The sequence below is a fragment of the Silurus aristotelis genome, assembly GCF_946808225.1.
Source record: "Silurus aristotelis genome assembly, chromosome: 23".
Taxonomy (NCBI): domain Eukaryota; kingdom Metazoa; phylum Chordata; class Actinopteri; order Siluriformes; family Siluridae; genus Silurus; species Silurus aristotelis.
The window spans coordinates 5456294-5476356 of NC_139596.1; the positions used below are offsets into that span (position 1 = coordinate 5456294).

Here is a 20063-nt window from a genome sequence, read left to right on the forward strand (position 1 = left end):
TTTATTAGCCAACTAGCATGTCTTAAATGTAGTACAATCAGAGGTAGAAAGAGTAATAAAATATTTTACTCAAGTAAAAGTACTGTTACTTGAATGAAATTTTACTTAAGTACAAGTAAAGTTACCTGTCTAAATATCTACTGAAGTAAAAGAAAAAATTTGCTAATTTAAATTTACTGAATTACTTTTTTTTTAAAGACAAGAATTGGACAGCGGATTTTAGTGTAGTTCAAAAGGACAATGGGATAAAAAAAAAGTTTTGAAGTGGGCTTGTATGAGGTATTTTTTTTTACCTAGCCAGTGTGTTACCTGCAGCAGACAGTGCTCAACACTCTCCCTGTTTCCCGGAAGAGCATAGAGATACACTGAGCATGCAGACAGCAACACTAAACAGTGGATCTTTCTAAATAAAGTCTTTTTTGCTGTATTGCTGTCCCTGACAGTGTTGCTGTCACTGCACTGGGCTCTGCTGCTCCAGACTAGAAGAGTGCAAAGCAATGTCTTCTATAGATAAAACACTGACAAGGGACAAGTACCTCATACCACCCTCCTTCAAAATAACTGAACTATTTCCTTAACATTCACACTGTTAAATCTGAAGTAAAAGTATATGACCTTATATAACTACTTACATTTAATCAGGTGAACAGGTCATTTTAAAAGGATTATTAGCGTTAGATTGATTAAAACAAGCCATATTCTGGATACAGATAAAACAAACTAATAACAATTCATACATTTTTATACTCATTTTTACAAATGAGAAAATTAAAATCTGTCAGTAGCAAACAGTGGTGGACGGAGTACACAAAGCATTTAATTGAGTAAAGTCAAAATAAACAAAGTAAAATGTTACTCTAGTAAAAGTGCTCCCTTTAAACTTTAATTTAAATAAAAGTATTTTACTTCTTTCCTCTTTTTCTAAATTAGGCTTCTGAGGGTTTAGACCTTTTTTTGTGATACATCATTTTAATTTGGATTCAGTTCTCCTTACTGATATGACGTCAGGTCTTGTCAGTTCTACCACTTGAAACCCTAAAGGCTAAATGATATGGGACATGAAATAATAATTAATGCGACCATGAAAATAAGCGGCAATTAAAACGAGTTCAGAATAATTCTACCCTGATTGGTGGGTTACTGTGTGCTTGACCAGTTAACTAGTTTTTGTTAACTCATAAATAAAAAAGGAACGATTGATTTCGCGGAATGTAGTTGAGTAAAAAGTAAGAAATTTGCCTTTGAAATGTAAATTAATCCAGTCCATTGTTGTCATGTAAATCTCAACATCTTTAGCTCTGCTACCTCCAGCTCCACCTCCTGTCTTTTAGTCAATGCCACTGTCTCTAATCCATACAACATCGCAGGTCTCACCACAGTCCCATAAACGTTACCTTTTACTCTTGCAGATACCCTTCTATCAAAAATAACAATCGCTCCACCACTTTGCACTGTTGATCACAGGTACCTAAACTCCTCCACCTTCTCCACCTCTTCTCCCTGCATCCGCACCACTCCACTGCCCTCCCTCTTGTTCACACACATGTACTCTGTCTTACTCCTACTGAATATTATTTCATTACATTTCATTCTCTCACCACAAATAACAATTTCATCCACAACCATTACAGTCAATGGAGCCTCTTGTCTGACCTCGACAGTCAACCTGTCCATCACCACTGCAAACAGGAAAGGGCTAAGAGCTGATCCTTGATGCAGTCTAACTGCCACCTTGAACCAGTCTGTCGTTCCTACTGCACACTTCACTGCCGTCACACTGTCCTCATACATGTCCTGCACCACCCTCACATACTTCTCTGACACACCAGACTTCCTCATTCAATACCACAACTCCTCTCTCGGCACCCTGTCGTATGCTTTCTCTGAATCCACAAACTCACAATGCAACTCCTTCTGACCTTCTCTATACTTCTTCATCAACATTCTCAAAGCAAATATTGCATCTGTAGTGCTCTTCCTTGGCATGCATACTCTCACCTTCCAGAATTTTGTTAAACAATTTTGTTAAACACTCCACTGCTATCTCATCTAAACATTTCCATGCTTTTAATGTATGTCATTAATGTATGAACTCTGCCCTGAATCTCACACTACAGTCTCCCTCCTTTAGTTTCCACCATCTTATTCCTTTTTCAGTCTTCACTCTCCTCCTCTTCTTCTTCACCTCCAAAGCCATCCTACAGACCACCATCCGATGCTGTTTAGCTACACTGTCCCCTGCCAACACCTTACAATCTCCAATCTCAAGTCACATCTCCTGCATAGAATGGAGTCAACCTGTGTGCACCGTCCTTCACTCTTATAAGTCACCCTTTGCTTATCCTTCTTCTTAAAATAAGCATTTACCACAACCATTTTCATTCTTTTAGCACAATCTACAACCATCTGCCCTTCCACATTCCTTTCCTTAAGGCCATACCTACCTATCACCTCCTCATCACCTCTGCTCCCCCCATGCCCATTAAAGTCTGCCTCAATCATCAATCTTTTATTCCTAGGTACACCTTCTACCACTTCATCCCACTCACTCAAGAATTTTTTCTTCTCCTTCATCTCACAACGCACTTGTGGAGCATAAGCACTGATGACATTTATCATCACCATAAAACAACAACCCTAACCTCCTTCTCCTTTCCCTGCTGTCTCTGTAGACTTGTTCCTCCTCTCCTTCTCCTCCTTTGGCCAACAGTAGCCAAAATTTGGCCAACGGTACCCTGTTGGTTATCATTACTCTGGCGGTCGTTGGTACCTCGGGCCTTGACCAATCCAGTATGAAATTCTGGTTTGTGATTCATACATTTGATTTGGCACGTTTTACGCTGGATGCTATTTCCTACCGCAACCCTCCCCATTTATCCGAGCTCAAAACTGCTTAAGTACAGTAATGGATTGCATTTACTGTCCACCACTGATAGCAAACAAAGCAAGCAAAAAAAGATTTCATTCCATGACTTGTGTCTAATGTGAATTATGCACCTTTAAGGCAAAAATGCAATCTCCTGTTATAATGTCATTCATGAAAACATGAAAGAAATCATGAATGCAGATTCAGAACTCAGACAGTGAGCTCACGCATTAAACAACTCACGTTTTCCACAGTAATGAATCAAAACATTTTGATTGTACACTGCATTTTTGACAAAAGTGTGTGTTTGGTTTTACAGTAATGCTCCCATCTAATGCCACCTCAATAGATATACTCTAAAATATAAAATTTTTCATTCATTTCATATGACAAATTGTGACACTGGAAATCGGAGGTGGTAAAAGTATACACATCCTTCACTTAAGTAGAAGTACCTGGGTAACAGTTGAAGTACTGACTATACTTTTTTACTCAAGTTAAAGTAAAGAAGTTTGGGCTCTGACATGTACATAAGTAAAAAGTAGCCAATGTAGCCAAGTAATTATTGAGGTGATCTCGGAGAAACTGAACCTCTTATAACTTTCACACGGATTACATAATCAGAGAATATTTGTGTATAATTAATTTGTTTTTAATATATCTATCTATCTATCTATCTATCTATCTATCTATCTATCTATCTATCTATCTATCTATCTATCTATATATATATATATATATATATATATATATGTATATAAATAACAAAGTCATCTCTCTTTACAGACACAAATATATATATATATATATATATATATATATATATATATATATATATATATATATATATATATATATATATATATATATATATATATACAGTGGGTACGGAAAGTATTCAGACCCCATTAAATTTTTCACTCTTTGTTATATTGCAGCCATTTGCTAAAATCATTTAAGTTCATTGTTCTTCCTCATGAATGTACACATAGCACCCCATACTGACAGAAAAACACAGAATTGTTGACATTGTTGCAGATTTATTAAAAAAGAAAAACTGAAATATTACATGGTCCTAAGTATTCAGACCCTTTGCTGTGACACTCATATATTTAACTCAGGTGCTTTCCATTTCTTCTGATCATCCTTGAGATGGTTCTACACCTTCATTTGAGTCCAGCTGTGTTTAATTATACTGATTGGACTTGATTAGGAAAGCCACACACCTGTCTATATAAGACCTTCCAGATCACAATGCATGTCAGAGCAAATGAGAATCATGAGGTCAAAGGAACTGCCTGAAGAGCTCAGAGACAGAATTGTGGCAAGGCACAGATCTGGCCAAGGTTACAAAAAAGATTTCTGCTGCACTTAAGGTTCCTAAGAGCACAGTGGCCTCCATAATCCTCAAATGGAAGACGTTTGGGACGACCAGAACCCTTCCTAGAGCTGGCCGTCCAGCCAAACTGAGCTATCGGGGGAGAAGAGCCTTGGTGAGAGAGGTAAAGAAGAACCCAAAGATTACTGTGGCTGAGCTCCAGAGATGCAGTCAGGAGATGGGAGAAAGTTGTAGAAAGTCAACCATCACTGCAGCCCTCCACCAGTCGGGGCTTTATGGCAGAGTGGCCCGACGGAAGCCTCTCCTCAGTGTAAGACACATGAAAGCCCGCATGGAGTTTGCCAAAAAACACCTGAAGGACTCCAAGATGGTGAGAAATAAGATTCTCTGGTCTGATGAGACCAAAATAGACCTTTTTTGCCTTAATTCTAAGTGGTATGTGTGGAGAAAACCAGGCAGGGACAGGACGACTGGTTGCAATCGAGGGAAAGATGAATGCAGCCAAGTACAGGGATATCCTGGACAAAAACCTTCTCCAGAGTGCTCTGGACCTCAGACTGGGCCGAAGGTTTACCTTCCAACAAGACAATGACCCTAAGCACACAGCTAAAATAACGAAGGAGTGGCTTCACAACAACTCCGTGACTGTTCTTGAATGGCCCAGCCAGAGCCCTGACTTAAACCCAATTGAGCATCTCTGGAGAGACCTAAAAATGGCTGTCCAGCAACGTTTACCATCCAACCTGACAGAACTGGAGAGGATCTGCAAGGAGGAATGGCAGAGGATCCCCAAATCCAGGTGTGAAAGACTTGTTGCATCTTTCCCAAAAAGACTCCTGGCTGTATTAGATAAAAAGGGGGCTTCTACTAAATACTGAGCAAAGGGTCTGAATACTTAGGACCATGTGATATTTCAGTTTTTTAACTTTTTTAATAAATCTGCAACAATGTCAACAATTCTGTGTTTTTCTGTCAGTATGGGGTGCTGTATATATATATATAGTGGGTATATTATATATATAATACTAGCTGAAAGTACCCGTGCTTCGCTACGGAAGGCAGAACGCTAAGCAATATGGCAATAAGCAGTAAGCACTGAGCAGGACTGGATGATCAGAGATCAGAACGTAACGTCAACAAATAACGTACTACCCCTTTATAGTACCGATACAGGGCAAACTACTTTGAAAATTATTTTTATCGTGCATCTAACATCTAATAAGAAACAATGTACTAAGTTTCATTAGGATCCGTACTGTTATTTCGAAGAATTTACAATGCGTGAGAAATCGGGTTTTTCGCGAGTTAGCCGCGATCCAGGGCGATTTTTTGAAAACCCTTTCTTAGTGAGCACCTAAGACCTAAGAGGAAGGTATGTTCCAAATTTCATTGCAATCCGTTCAGTGGTTTTTGAGATTTCGTGATGAGTGAGTGAGTCAGTCAGCGGTATTTGAGCTTTATATATATAGATTAGGCAAATATTCACTAAGATTCAGGTTGTTTTTTTGCTTTTATATTTATTTATTTATATTTTTTATAAAAATGGGTCAAAAAGAAATGCGCACTGCATTAATCGTGCGTTTATAAAACCAGTGCCTTTAAAATGAATTTGCATTTTGTCAGCCTTAATTAATATATTAATACCAAAAGAATTAAAATTGTTGTCACCCAATGAATGTATTTTGTATTTTTCATCCACCATATAGAACACAAGCAGAGAAAAGTTGATGATGGTGATCAGGAATGTCTCTGGTCTCAGTCATGTTTACATCGTTAACTCCCTCTGTCTCATGCATGTTACCCCCAAACTTCTTGTTGATCTCTGCCACACTCATTATTAGCTTCGTAAACTAGCTTACATCTGTGGTGTGTGATAACCAGAAAATAATACACCAGTGAATTGAAAAAGCTGGGCAGTGACAGGAAATCGGTTGATGGGCTGAAAACGGTGCGCAATGGGAATAAAAAATATTCACATTTCACCAAATAGATTAAAACTAAAATAACGGAACTTTTTAAAAAATTTAAGAAATAGAAAGCACAGATATTAGTTAAAGATTTCGAGAGTGAACGTAAAAAGTTGTGTGAAAAATAAAAAGTGAAGTAAAGAACTGATGCCAGAAAAATTTACTTAAGTACAGTAACGAAGTATTTGTACTTAGTTACTTCCCACCTCTGGTATACAATGAACTATGTACTCTAAACTATACTATACATAAAGCACTGTGCATGTAACATCTGGTAATAAATGGAAACAGAACTCACTAATCGCACATTTCATTATTCCACAGCCTCCACATGAACAATTTCAAATCCAGCATGTAAAAACCATCAAGAGGGTGGTGCTGTTCCTGCTCACTCTGTCTCGTTTCTTCTGTTGTTTCTGATTCCATCTGTTTCTGTTGGATATTGTACAGTTTATCTTTTCAAAAATTGTTTTACTGCATCATCCAAAAGCTTGCTGTCATGTATGAGTGAGCTCACTACATAGACTAAATGTATGTTGAGCAGAATCAATAGCTATGAATTCTGGACACACTAAACATACCTTTTGTATTATAGATGCCTATTGTATTTGGGTTGAGCCAGCCAAATTCAGAGTGCCAATTTTTACATTCTGGCCAAAGTTGTGGCCAGAGAAGTTTGTAGACTAGACTAGAGCATCTGATGCTTAGAATCTGATGCTAGTAGAAGTGAGCTGGACTGTCACCTTGTGCAAAATCTTTTTTTCCCCCCCCTCCTTTTTGCACATGCACTAGCTGGTGGCGTATCTATCTGTAGCCTGTGTATTTATTTTACTTCTAAATTTAAGTTGCCTTCACATGTTTTGCAGTGGCAAAAAGTGATTAGACTGCTCATATGGTTATGGCATAATAATAATAATAATAATAATAATAATAATAATAATAATAATAATAATAATAATAATGGTTTTACTTTAATTCAATTCATTTTATTTTGTAAATTGTTTTGTCTTATGTCTTAAAGCAGTTTTACAGAGATAAAGCAATATATAAGTATGTTCCTTATAGTTTGCCCCAAATGAATATGTCAGTGGTGACTGTGGCAAAGAAAAACTCACTGAGGAAGAAACCTTGTGAGGAACCAAACTCAAAAGTGAGTCATATGGGTGGCACCAAATGTCCATTCATTATAGTTTTATCCTTGCTATGGTCTGCAGTGGTAGGTGATAAAATGCAAGCCATGGTCCAGAGCCAACCTGTGGTCCATAAGACTGTTAATATTAATTAGCCAGGATCCCTCCTCAAAGTTCTTGATTTGCTCAGTAATTCCATGAATCTTTAGACTGTTGATGTGAAACCATTCCCAGAGGCATAGAGTGGTCTCCAATACCCTTCACATTCAGAAACTCACAAGCAGGTACATTCTTCCTAATATCTTCCTTCAACAGAGATGAAGTGATACTAAACTGACTGACTGACCTATAACCTGACTGGCTGACTGACTGACTGACTATGCACTTCATACTTAATATCGATCTAAAAATACAGTGGCTCATACTGGTGCTTGATTTATTTAATAACTTTATGCAAATATTTCAGGGGTTTTTTTTTCCCAAAAATGTATTTCCCAAATTGACCCCTGTTTAAAAGAATTATTATTTTACTTGTTTGGTGTTTTGTTGGAGCTTATAGCAACTAAGTGCAGGCGATTCGGAAAAGCTGAGCGATGTGGGATTTTTTTATCAGAGACTAACAGACATGTTCTCAAACATGCACACTCTCCTCCCTCTGAGAACACAGAGTGTATCTGTGATACACACTCTACCATCTCACACTGTGTCATTTAATCCTCTTCCCTAAATACGACGACTCACCAGAAAAGTAACTCAGTGACGTGACTCTCTCTCTCTCTCTCTCTCTCTCTCTCTCTCTCTCTCTCTCTCTCTCTCTCTCTCTCTCTTTCTCTCTCTCTCTCACTCTCTCTCTCACTCTCTCTCTCTCTCTCTCTCACTCTGTTTTACACACACACACACACACACACACACACACACACACACACACACACACACACACACACACACACACACACACACACACACACACATTTTTACTTTCCTTCCTTAACCACACATCTGCTGAGTTCTCTGTTTAGGAGTGAGGCCGTTCCCATTTCAGGGTTCAATGACCTTAACAGAAATTTATAAGGACACACACACACACACACACACACACACACACACACACACACACACACACACACACACACACACACACACACACACTTTTACTAAATTTATTTATTTTATCTTTTTGTAATGGGCAACATCCATTTACCCATAAGCAAGCAGTTACCCTGGAGCCTGGGTTACACAGTACCTTGTTGTTCTTTTTTATTTGTATTCTTTTTTTTTTTTTTTACGATTGTTGCATTAGCTAGCTTGCTCTGAAACAGAAGAAGACAAGACTTGAACATGACAAGACTTCACTCACATTTTCTCATTCTTATCTGCTGGCTCAGAGATGCGAAGTGCAGAGTAGAAATGTGACAGTGGCTTATAATACAGTGCCTTTGGCTGACCAACGTAGATGTGTTTTGTGATGAATAAATAATGTGTGTGGTTCATGTAAATAGCTCAGAATCTGAGCCAAACACAGCTGCACAGATAGAGGTTGTAATTGAATGTAATTGTGGATTAAACACAAAGTGGCTCACCTGATAAAGCCTCTTTATCTGCCTAGAGGCCAGGAAGAGTGTGTGCATGCACACACACGAAGCATTTTCTATTGACATAAACACCGCCATAACCTTCACTTTAATAGACATTTTTAAAGCCTAAATAACAGCTACAGAATTGTTACTAGTTTGGATCAGCTAAATGTCCCCACAAGGTCAAAATAGTCAGATAGCCCTATCTTATTTACCAATATATAAAACCATGCTTGCACAAGCAATTAAATTGCCTTTGCTGGTGTCTTCAGTACTTCCAGTAAACCTCCAAGACATTTTAAGGCCTCATCTCCTCACACAATAAAAGAAGGATTATAGTGCATATGTGGGACCTTGGAGATGGACAAACCGCAGGAAGAGGACTGAAAGACAGAGATAAAAAAATAGGAAAGCGGTAAAAGCAGGAGAGAAGGGGGTCCTCTATAGATAAGACTCTCTTCTCCTAGAGCCTATGAAAGTCCTGTCTCAGTGTACTCTCGAGACACTGACCCGCACCAAATCTACATGGCCTTTTGCACACAGACACCCAGCTGTGTTTCAAATTACTCTCTTTATGAAGCTCCTCACTATCCTCCCTATGCTGTCTTTCCCTCCCTTTATCAGTCCCACTCGGTCAGATGCTTTCTCCATTCTCTGTATCGCACTCTCTCATTCATTCACTCACGCTGGAAGATCTGGGTCAATCGCATCAAACACTCAAAAGTCCCCTTTGCACGTTTCTTGCATCAGTAATGAGAAATTTGGCTCTGTGTGTGTGTGTGTGTGTGTGTGTGTGTGTGTGTGTGTGTGTGTGTGTGTGTGTGTGTGGGTGGTGAGTTCTCTGTGTGTTTAGGCTGGGGGAGGGGGTAACGCTTGATTGGATGGGTATGCTGGTGCCAGGAGATGGCTGGTGTGTGTGTGTGTGTGTGTGTGTGTGTGTGTGTGTGTGTGTGTGTGTGTGTGTGTGTGTGTGAGTGTGAGAGTGTTAGGGGTATGCTCTAATTAATGGAGTTGTCTCTGAAGCTTCCTGCATGTCGCACACATGTCCGTCTGTTATCATCTGCTCAGTTTTCACACTACTGTACGCACTGATTCAGATGAGAAAGACAGTGAGAAGACAGAGACAGATTTGGAAAGTGACAGTCAGACAATTTAGTACTCTAGCAGACAAAGTAGGAGACAAAAGATAAAATGTTACCTCTCTGTCGTTGCACGAGGGGTTCCAGGTGATTTTTTAATTAGATTTTATCTTTACAGCTTCACTCCTTCAGCCTGATTATTTGCCTTACATATTTAAAATCATATTTCTACATTTTACACTATTCTTCACTAATTTATTTTATTATAAAAAAAAATGTACTTAATTATTTTAATGCATCAAACAAAATGAGAATTGCTGAGACAAAAAATTGCAGATTCACAGATTCTACACAACAATTAACCTAAAACACAAACCCTGTCTAGACTGCAGTCTGATTTCTATCATACTGTGTTGAATAAATTTCCTCAATCTGATAATAATTACTGTGTATCAAATGTATGATTAATGTTTGCTCTGTGAGTGTTTTCTGTACCAAAAACATTTTAAATGAATGATGCATACAACTGAATGAAAATATCTACCAGCTCTAAACGAAAAAAATAAATAAAACAAATGTATATAATTAATGTGTTTGGTCTCAATAATGATACTTTATCAGAGATGGCACCAATTCAGTATCCAGTGGATTTGATATCAATACAAAAATAGACTAATTCTGTAACAAATAGAAAACTGCAAGTGGAACTGGATTTTTTTGTAACTGAAAATGTTTTAATCTTTATTTTAAACTTAAATATATGTTTAGATATAAAGAGTGTTGCATTTGTGATTTAATTGCTTTTATACATTATATTTATTATATTTACCTGGTAAGTGGCAAAGATAAGTTATTTCTTAAGCTATGTATTTTTGCATGAAGTTCTTTTGAATATATCGATTGGCATTTTTAGCATTAGTATTGATATTGCAGAAGAAAAAGTGATTATAGAGGCATTTATATAATATCAGAATACATAAAATTATATCCAAATGTGCATTCTATGAGAACTTCATATTTTCCTCATTTTGCTTAAGGTTTTCATAAAAGTATTATCAAATAGTACACTATATTGCCAAATTCTCTTTTGTGTCTCATAGTTCCAGTGAAAGCAATTGGAAGTTCTCAATGTTACATTATACAGAGACATTCTAGGCAATGATGTGCTTCTGACCTTGTGACAACAGAAAGAAAAACAAATACAGTAGGTGTGATGGTCCCGTGTGAATATATTTTTGTGTAAAAATTGATTCAGATTGTGCACGCACGTGTGTACGTGACAAACAGAAAGAATATATATATATATATATATATATATATATATATATATATATATATATATATATATATATATATATATATATATATATATATACTGTGTAGTACTCTCTCTCTCTCTCTCTCTCTCTCTCTCTCTCTCTCTCTCTCTCTCTCTCTCTCTCTCTCTCGCTCTCTCTCGTACTCACTATCTTACAATCAGTTTCCTTCTTTCTGTTTGTCACACACACACACGCATGCGCGCACATACATTTACATTTGCATTAACATTTGCGGCATTTAGCAGACTCCCTTATCCAGATACACACAGAAACACACACTCCTCCAAACATCTGCAGATTGACAGCTCTCAGGTCTTTGTCTGTTAGTTATCCTAACGCCATCCTAACTGTTTACCAGTTTTAAATTCAGACTTTATTAATCTAACACAAACGTCTGAATCAGTTTTTACACAAAAATATATTTACACTGGACCATCACACCTACTGTATTTGTTTATATATATATATATATATATATACAGTATTTACAATAGTGAGTACACTGCTCACATCTTCTCAAGGGACAATACTATGGAAATAAAACTTGGATATATTTTAGTGTATACAATGTGCAGCTTGTATAGCAGTACAGATTTACTGTCCTCTGAAAATAATACATTAAAAAAACTGTCAACAAAGGTGAGTACACCCTAAGTTTTTAACAGCTGTACATTTTGCAACCATGCAAAGCCAAATGTCCTATTCATGTTCATGTTTTTGTCTCCCCGACAGGACCATACAAATTTGTATATCTTGTATCAGAGTAGTTATATTTTGGTGCTTTGAGTACAATTCTCTCATACTGACCACTGGATGTTTAACTTGGCACCTCATGGCAAAGACTCTCTGAGGATTTGAGAATTAGAATTGCTGCGCTCCGCAAAGATGGCCGAGGCTATAAGAAGATCGGCCAGGGTCATACAGAGGTTTCCACTCAGAACAGGACTCCCAAGGGTCCATCAAAGGAGTTGAGTCCTTGTGCTGTGTGTCAGGTGCAATAGCTGGTTTAAAATAACAGACACAAGTGCTGCCAGCATTGCTTTAGAGCCTGCAGAAGTGGAAGGTCCACTTGTTAGTGCTCACACAATTCGCCGCACACTACAACAAGTCAGTTTGCAGGCCGTTGTCCCAGAAGGAAGCGTCTTCTGAAGCAGGCTCACAAAAAAGCCCACAGTTTGCTGAAGAACAACCTGCACAAGAGCATGAATTACTGGAACCACGTCCTGTGGTTTGATGAGACTAAGATAAACTTGTTTGGTTTAGATGGTGTCCAGTACCAGCAGCAATCATGCATCCACATACTATGAAGCGACCACCACCATGCTTGACTGCAGGCAGGACACAGTTTTCTTGGTACTCCTCACCAGGGGGTCACAACACATACTGGACACCAGTTCATGTAAGAAAACGGATTCTAACATGTACTGTGACATTCTGAAGATAAACATGATGCCCTCCCTTCTGAAACTGGGCCGAATGGCAGTTTTCCAACATAATGACTCCAAACACACCGCCAAGATGAGAACTGCCTTGCTGAAGCTAAAGGTGTTGGAGTGGCCAAGTATGTCTCCAGACCTGAACTCTATTGAGTACCTGTGGGGCATTCTCAAGCAGAAGGTAGAGGAGTGCCATGTGTCTAACATCCAGCAGCTCCATGATGTCATTATGGAGGCATGGAAAAGGATCCCAGCAACAACCTGTGCAGCTTAATTCATTCTTAACCACACAAATTTTATGAACGCACGATTAATGCAGCACACATTTCTGTTTGGCCGTTTTTAATAAAAATATAAATAAATAAATATATGAGGTCGAATTAAAACCTTAAATGCAACAAACATTTATTCACAACATCCTTTGTTTACTCACATACAAAATAAAATTATTTTTTATCACTAAACATCTGTTTTACTGATGCGGCAAGTCTCAAATCAAGCACCAAAATCTGCTATGGTGCACACATCTGCCAATCAAAACAGTCTGTGTGTTGCACTGAAGGTTTTAATTTCACCTCTTTAACATTCATTTATCATTGGGTTTTGTGTGTGTGTAAGAGAATGGTGTGTGCACAAGTGAATCGACTATATAATGTTGGATAGCAACATCAATATGGTCTGGATGAGAGTGAGGGTCCATGCCACTGGTAATCTGTCTCACAGTAGGGGTGGTGGGTTAAGACGTGAGAATGGCAGATGGAGGTTAGATGAAGCTGGTCAATATGACCAAACACCACTGAGCCCCAGAGCCACAGTGCTTCTGTAAGGTCAGAGTGGCGTGACGGATGACCAGTTATATGTTTTGCTTTGGGGAATGCATGTTTGGATATGAGAGCAATGTTATGACCTGTTGCAAAACCACTGCCTGGATCCTAGTGATATGAATACAAATATGACTAAATTTAGCAGGGAGGCAAATACATTTATCCAACACTGAAGTGATCACAGCAATTTCTATCTAAATTTCTTCTCTTCATTGATTAATCAGTATAAAACACTAGCTTTAACTTTATATATTGATGTTGCAGTGTGTTGTTCTTGTTCTTGTACTTTGGTCTGTATTTTGTTACACCTTGGCCATTCACCATTGTCCAGTGCATTGTTTAATCAAAATTGACATTTAAGGTTCAGAACCCAGAATCAAGCAGATACTTAAAATATATAACAATATAGAAGAAAATTACTTACTAAATGATAAATATGGCAGAAATAAATATTGTGACACTAGACCAGGCTAAATCAAGGCAGAAAATCTAAAACACTTATTCAAAACAACCCGAGGTTAAAAAAATCCTCTTAAAATAATAACACAAAGCAGACAAAAGTAACAAAAATGCTTACACTAAACATTAAACAAGGCAGAAGTCCCAGCATCAGCTGCATAATAAACACCAGTGTGGTTCAGTTAAACACCACATGGAATGAGAGAAAACACATTTCCACTGTTTCTTTTTATAATTTCATGAGGAGTTCTGAATGTGTCTTGTTTTAACGGGTATTTATTAGAAGTTGTTCGGCTAAGGTCATTTTAATGGGGGAACAAGACAGAAGACACATGTAGAGCTCCTCTAAACACCATATCCACAGCTGATGCCACAGTTGGTGCCATGTTACAGCCAAATAAAGCCCATGGTGACGATAATGGAACAGTCTGACAGTTCAGTGCTAAACACACGCATGAAAGCACATCACAATATGTCCATGTTTTTATAAGATAGGATGTTCATTTTGGTTTCAGAAGAATTTTGATTAAAATCACACAGTCCAAGAAGATTTAATTAGCGCTGTTGGACTAAGACCCTGATGTTGAATTAGATATACAGAGTAACACTGTGGCTTTTTGGAAAGCAGATGTGTAAAAAAATAAAATAAAATAAAAATTCATGTAAAATTGGAGAATTACTTTGGGTCACCATTTTGTTGCAACTTCAATCAATAATTCTGATATCAAAACAAGCACAATAGACTGAATTGTGTCTACTGCTGCTACTGTTAAAAGCTACGGATCACAATCCACTCATGGTCTTTGATGGCAAACTTGGAAAATAAACAGATAGCGGTGAAACTGGTTTGATGAAGCGAACAGTTGGAGGGTGAGAAACGGTTGGTGCCAAAGAAGCATTTCCCAGTCTCGTCTTGCAATGCCAATTAGTGTTGCAGGGAGAGAGTTGTCTAGAAGATGGACGAATAGTGCTGTCAAACTGGGAGCAGATGCCAGACATTGTGTGTGTGTGTGTGTGTGTGTGTGTGTGTGTGTGTGTGTGTGTGTGTGTATGTGTGTGTGTTTGCTCTCTTGCGTCTGTGAGTCTCTCAGCAACTTTGCCATCTTGAGGTAATTTGTTTGGTTCCACTTTTTTGCTCCTTTTGTGTCTCTATGTTTACTATGCCAGGTCCATTTCATAGATACACCCACAAATCTCCATCACCAAAATTTTGATCCAAAAAAAAGATTTGATGGTTTTAATTTTTTCACCTCGTTTGCTAACTTTAATGATTTGTGCTTTGTTTTCCTGTACTCTCATTTGAATGGTTCCTTGTTAAACACCTCCTCATGGAACCTTTTTCAAAATGGAACCTCTTTCTCTTTATGTAGGGTTTCTACATAAAGACAGTTGCTGTCAAATATTTAAAACTCCTAGGATCCTAGCAATTATATTTTATAACAATGTAATCTGAAATATATTTTTTTAGAGTAATTTAGTCATTTTTAAATCTTTCTGTATCAGACTGTAATTACTATACGTCTTTAAATTTGTCTGAGTCCTCAACCAGGATTGAGTTATTGTCATTGCTGTTTGGTCTAATTGGTTAAAAAAGCTTGTTCTAATAGGTTATTGTTTCCATAGTGACAACTAATTCAAGGGTCTGAATGGTACATGACAAATTATATTCATAATAAATAAAAAAAAACCTTTATTTTACAAATGAAATGCAGAAACACCGAAATTGTATGAGTGTATCATGGTTTAAATCTGCTGTTTTGAAAGTTTGCCGGTGCTTCAGTGAATTAAATATTACTATACAGTTACAAGTATGGCATGATGTTCATGAATTAAAAATAGTTAGCATTCTGACAATCTGCTGTGATATGAGAGGAATGAAACATTTTGTAATGTAGTTGTGAATAATGAACATTTGGAGTGGTAACTGTAACTCCATTTTGTGCCACATCAGCCCATTCAATTGTTGATTATGTTCTTATGGTCGCGCAACCCCAAGTGTGTATTATTTATTTAACTTGACACCAAATTACATATATGGTTTAATATGCCACAATAAAACCTGAGAAAGAAAATAAGTTTAAATGTATCTTTACAATGTGCTCAAACCCAGACAATGCTATACTATTTCTGCATACAAATGGCACAAATAGGCTAGACCAAAAGTCAGGTTTGAGAACAGTTTTCAAGCTCAGCTGTTTTGGGTTGTTAAATGTGTTTGATTTTATAGTATATGGGAGTAGACCCAGTAGTGCAGAACCTCAAAGTATAAAACAAGCACAGTACCATATTGCCTGTCCATGTGTTTTGTTTTAGCAAGATAACAGAGGTTGTGTTAGCGTTTGTGAGTTCTGATCTGTGGGAGAACTGGAGGCTGTTGTTATGCTGTTGTGATGTGCGGCTATGGTTTTGTGCAGTCTTGCTGTGTTGTGTATGTCACGCTGATCTGCTTGGAGTTGTTTTGTGATGCGCTCGGCTGTGTCATTCTGCGTCATAATACATTGTGCTGTATAAGTTTGGGCCATGCTGTGCCGCTCAGTGTTGTGTAATATGCCGATGATTTAGTACTATATCTTTAGGTACCATATCTTACAAGAACTTTGAGATGCTTCTCTGTACTGAGGAAAGGACAGAAAAGCAAGTTCAAGCAAATATCTTAAAAGTGAAGTTAATCACTGCACACCTCCCCCACCGCCCACCCCCCTCACCCCCATTTAACCTCCTCTTCTTCTTCTTCTTCTTCTTCTTCTTCTTCTTCATCTTCTTTTGGCTGCTCCCATTAGGGGTCACCACAGTGACCATCCATCTCCACACTATTCTGTCCTCTACATCTGCCTCAAACCAACTACCTGCATGTTTTCCCTTACCACATTCATTAACCTCCTCCTTGGTCTTCCTCTTCTTCTTCTTCTTCCTGGTGGCTTCATTCTCAGCATTCTCCTACTGATGAACCTCATGTCTCTCCTCTGCACATATCCAAACTATCTCACTGTCCCACTGTCTCTAAACCATTGCAGGTCTCACCACAGTCCTAAAAACTTTCCCTATCACTCTTGCAAATACCCTTCTATCACAAATCATCTCTCTTCTCCACCCACTCCACCCTGCCTGCACTTTTTTCTTCACTTTTCTAACACACTCTCCATTACTTTGCACTGTTGACCAGAGGTACCTGAACTTCTCCATCTTCACCACCTCTTCTCCTTGCAACCGCACCAATCCACTGCCCTTTCTTTTATTCACACCCATGTACTCTGTGTCCTCCAGGCTCTTCTCAAGTTTATTAGGTTAGCAAGGTGCCTGTAACTCTGGATCTTAAAAAAAAAAGTGGGTCATCGTCATTTTTGATGTGACAGCAGGCCTACCCCAGATTCTGATCGAAGTTGGTCACATATGAAATGGAGGCTACTGAAAAAGCTAATTTAATGACATCATCAAATTGCTAAATATTGGCTTAAGAATAAAAAAAGAAAGTAAATGAGATCATATGGTATTTTGTTGAAGCCTGATGTTCACACCTCTACCCAGCTGTCCCATAGCTCTGTACTGTGCTATGTTTCTAGTTTGCCTCTTACTGTGCTCCTATATTTGGGTGCCACTGGCCACTTTCAGCTCTAATGACCCAAAAAACAACTTAAATCTATCTCTCTCTCAACACCCCCACATGCACACTCTTGGGATTAAATGCCCACATAGGCACGGTAACCAACAACACACTATGGTCCTAAAATTGTCTTTTTTTTTGGTTTCTTACACTTATGTTTCCCCTTTTCTAAATATTTGTTAATTTTTCTGAGGCCAAAGTTTGTCAGAAATAACGCACAACAGTGCTCGTAATGACCACAGTGCTTCCCTCCGTTACACACACCCCGAAGCTTCTCACATCAACATCAGAAGAGCTGTGTTTGGGACATTAAGCTCATAGCAGGGGTCATGATTGCGACTGAGAGTTTATGACTCTGAAATGGTTTTCTGCTGCCTCCCTCCCCACCCCTTCAGTCCTCGAGCTTCGTATTGTACAGCTAATGAGAGATTGTGCTCACACAACTGCGACAAGCAAAAACCTCAACAAGATGCCTTCTTGCTGCTTACCAAGGTCAGACAGAAGGTCCGGTTCAGTCAATGCTCAGTGCCATGGTGCTGCTCCATCTGGTATAATTTAACTCAAAAAATAAGAAGAATGAGCTAGACAAATGAAACATCTCATTCTGTGGGGCTGTTCTGAAACATATGGATCATTCTCATAGCTCATGCTATGTTCATGTTCAGTGTCTAGTCAAAGCCAGCGAGGAACACCAGGTCAGTCCATCTGTTAGTCAGTGGGATATCTGAGCACTCCAGCTTCCCAACAGCTTCAGGTGTGTGTGTATGTCCTTGTTAATGTAAAAAAAGTTGATGTAAAATACAAAGTTGTTGGATGTTTAAGCACATGACTTTCAAGCTGTCTTTTTCAGCAAATACTGAATACAGGTTGATGGATTAAATGCTTTTTCCATTTAAATCTTAAATGCTTAATTACATTTGGGAGACAAATTAACTCAGGGTCATTATGCATTCTATGTTAATTGATAATTAATTCAAATGCTTTCCCACGCTAATTGCTTCATTATTTCAGAAAAGATAATTCAGTGTGTAAAGAAAATAATGTTAAAATCTGCTATTTTATAAAAGACTTTTAATAATCATAATATTTAAAATCTACTTCTACTAAAATGTACTCTATGTAATGTATAGGTATATATTTAGTGCATTTGCTTGCTGTTTTGGTTTGATTTTACAGAGTGCATATGTAAATGAACCTTTTGCAAAGAAAGGATGGCTAAAGGGCTGAATATGTGCTTGTAAAGTGTGCATAGGACAAAAATCAGCCAAGCATGGAGAACACAGAGCTGGGAGAATAAATGATTAGATAATTATATAAAACATTTTGTATGCATCCCAATCAGGTCTGTCTTTTTTGTCAGTTCAATTATCCACAACAATGGACTTTCTGCAGTGCTACAGTTCTGTGCTTTGGCTCAGTTTGTGCAATTTGTGGCTCAGATTAGCAGCTGTAATATACAAAAATAAATAAATAAATACATGGCATTGTGTGTTCATTTCTCTTAGTTGGTTCAGATTCAGTGTTGAATCACTTCCTCACTACTGTTAAAGTTCAGACTAGTTTAAAGCTCTTAACTTGTTTTATTCTGCATATGAGTGCACTTGCTGGTCACCAGGGTTGAATTCCAACAGATTAAACACTGCATACAAGAAATGATATGATCTACTGCCATTCATTGTATATCCTTCTAGTTTGTTCATTTTAAGCGTTTCCCATGAATGGAGCTGCTAAGAGTCTGGTCATTTTTATTAATAAGTGACTTTGCAAGCATTGGTGCTAAAAAATATTGTTATGGATTATTGATATTTTCTCTGTAATTAACCTTGCAGACAGCAGAGGCTGCAACAAAATACAACACACTTATTTAAATCATTACTGATAATTACATGACAATTTCAATACTAAAATTATTACATATGTTTACAAAATGTATGCAAGAGTCTAGTGTTTATTTTTTTCAGCTCCAGTGAATAATATATGGGAATAGATGACATACAGTGGTACTTATTTATTGTATTTATTTTTGTGTTTATTTTTTACAGGTTTTAGTTTACTAGTCTCTATCTCAAAAGAATTGAAGTTATTCAAGTTGGGTAAATATTAAATGAAAATTTAGTGCACTTCTTCGGTGCCTGTAATGCACTGCACTTTAACAATTCGCCTTCAATAAATAAATAGAAATTCATTACGACACATCAGCAGGATGTTTTAACTTGTTTTTCCCTGTGGGTAGGTGGTGTTTAAATCAGAGGGGTCCAGAAAAAGTTCTGTAATGCAACACATAAATCGTGTCGGATGACTCAGTTAATCCAACACCGTGTGATGGTTCTTAATGAACCTCTGCTCTGAACCAGCAATTTACATCTGACAAACTCTTTCTCTCTCTCTCTCTCTCTCTCTCTCTCTCTCTCTCTCTCTCTCTCTCTCTCTCTCTCTCTCTCTCTCTCACTCACTCTCTCTCTCTCTATC

At 37.8% G+C, this 20063-nt stretch overlaps 1 protein-coding gene and 1 long non-coding RNA gene across 3 annotated transcripts in view; one reads left to right on the forward strand and one right to left on the reverse strand.

The window, feature by feature from the left end:
- The window catches only part of LOC310718318, a 198226-nt gene that overhangs the window by 174373 nt on the left and 3790 nt on the right, over nt 1-20063 (forward strand). The window lies entirely within an intron of this gene.
- hs3st1l2 (heparan sulfate (glucosamine) 3-O-sulfotransferase 1-like 2) overlaps nt 1-20063 on the reverse strand; it is a 31621-nt gene that overhangs the window by 9062 nt on the left and 2496 nt on the right. Inside the window, exon 2 of one of the 2 annotated variants that reach the window (XM_083527048.1) lies at nt 18083-18153. The exons of the other annotated variant lie outside the window; for it this stretch is intronic. The gene's annotated coding sequence lies outside the window, so the exon portion shown is untranslated. The remainder of the gene's footprint in view (nt 1-18082; nt 18154-20063) is intronic. 2 annotated transcript variants of the gene reach the window in all.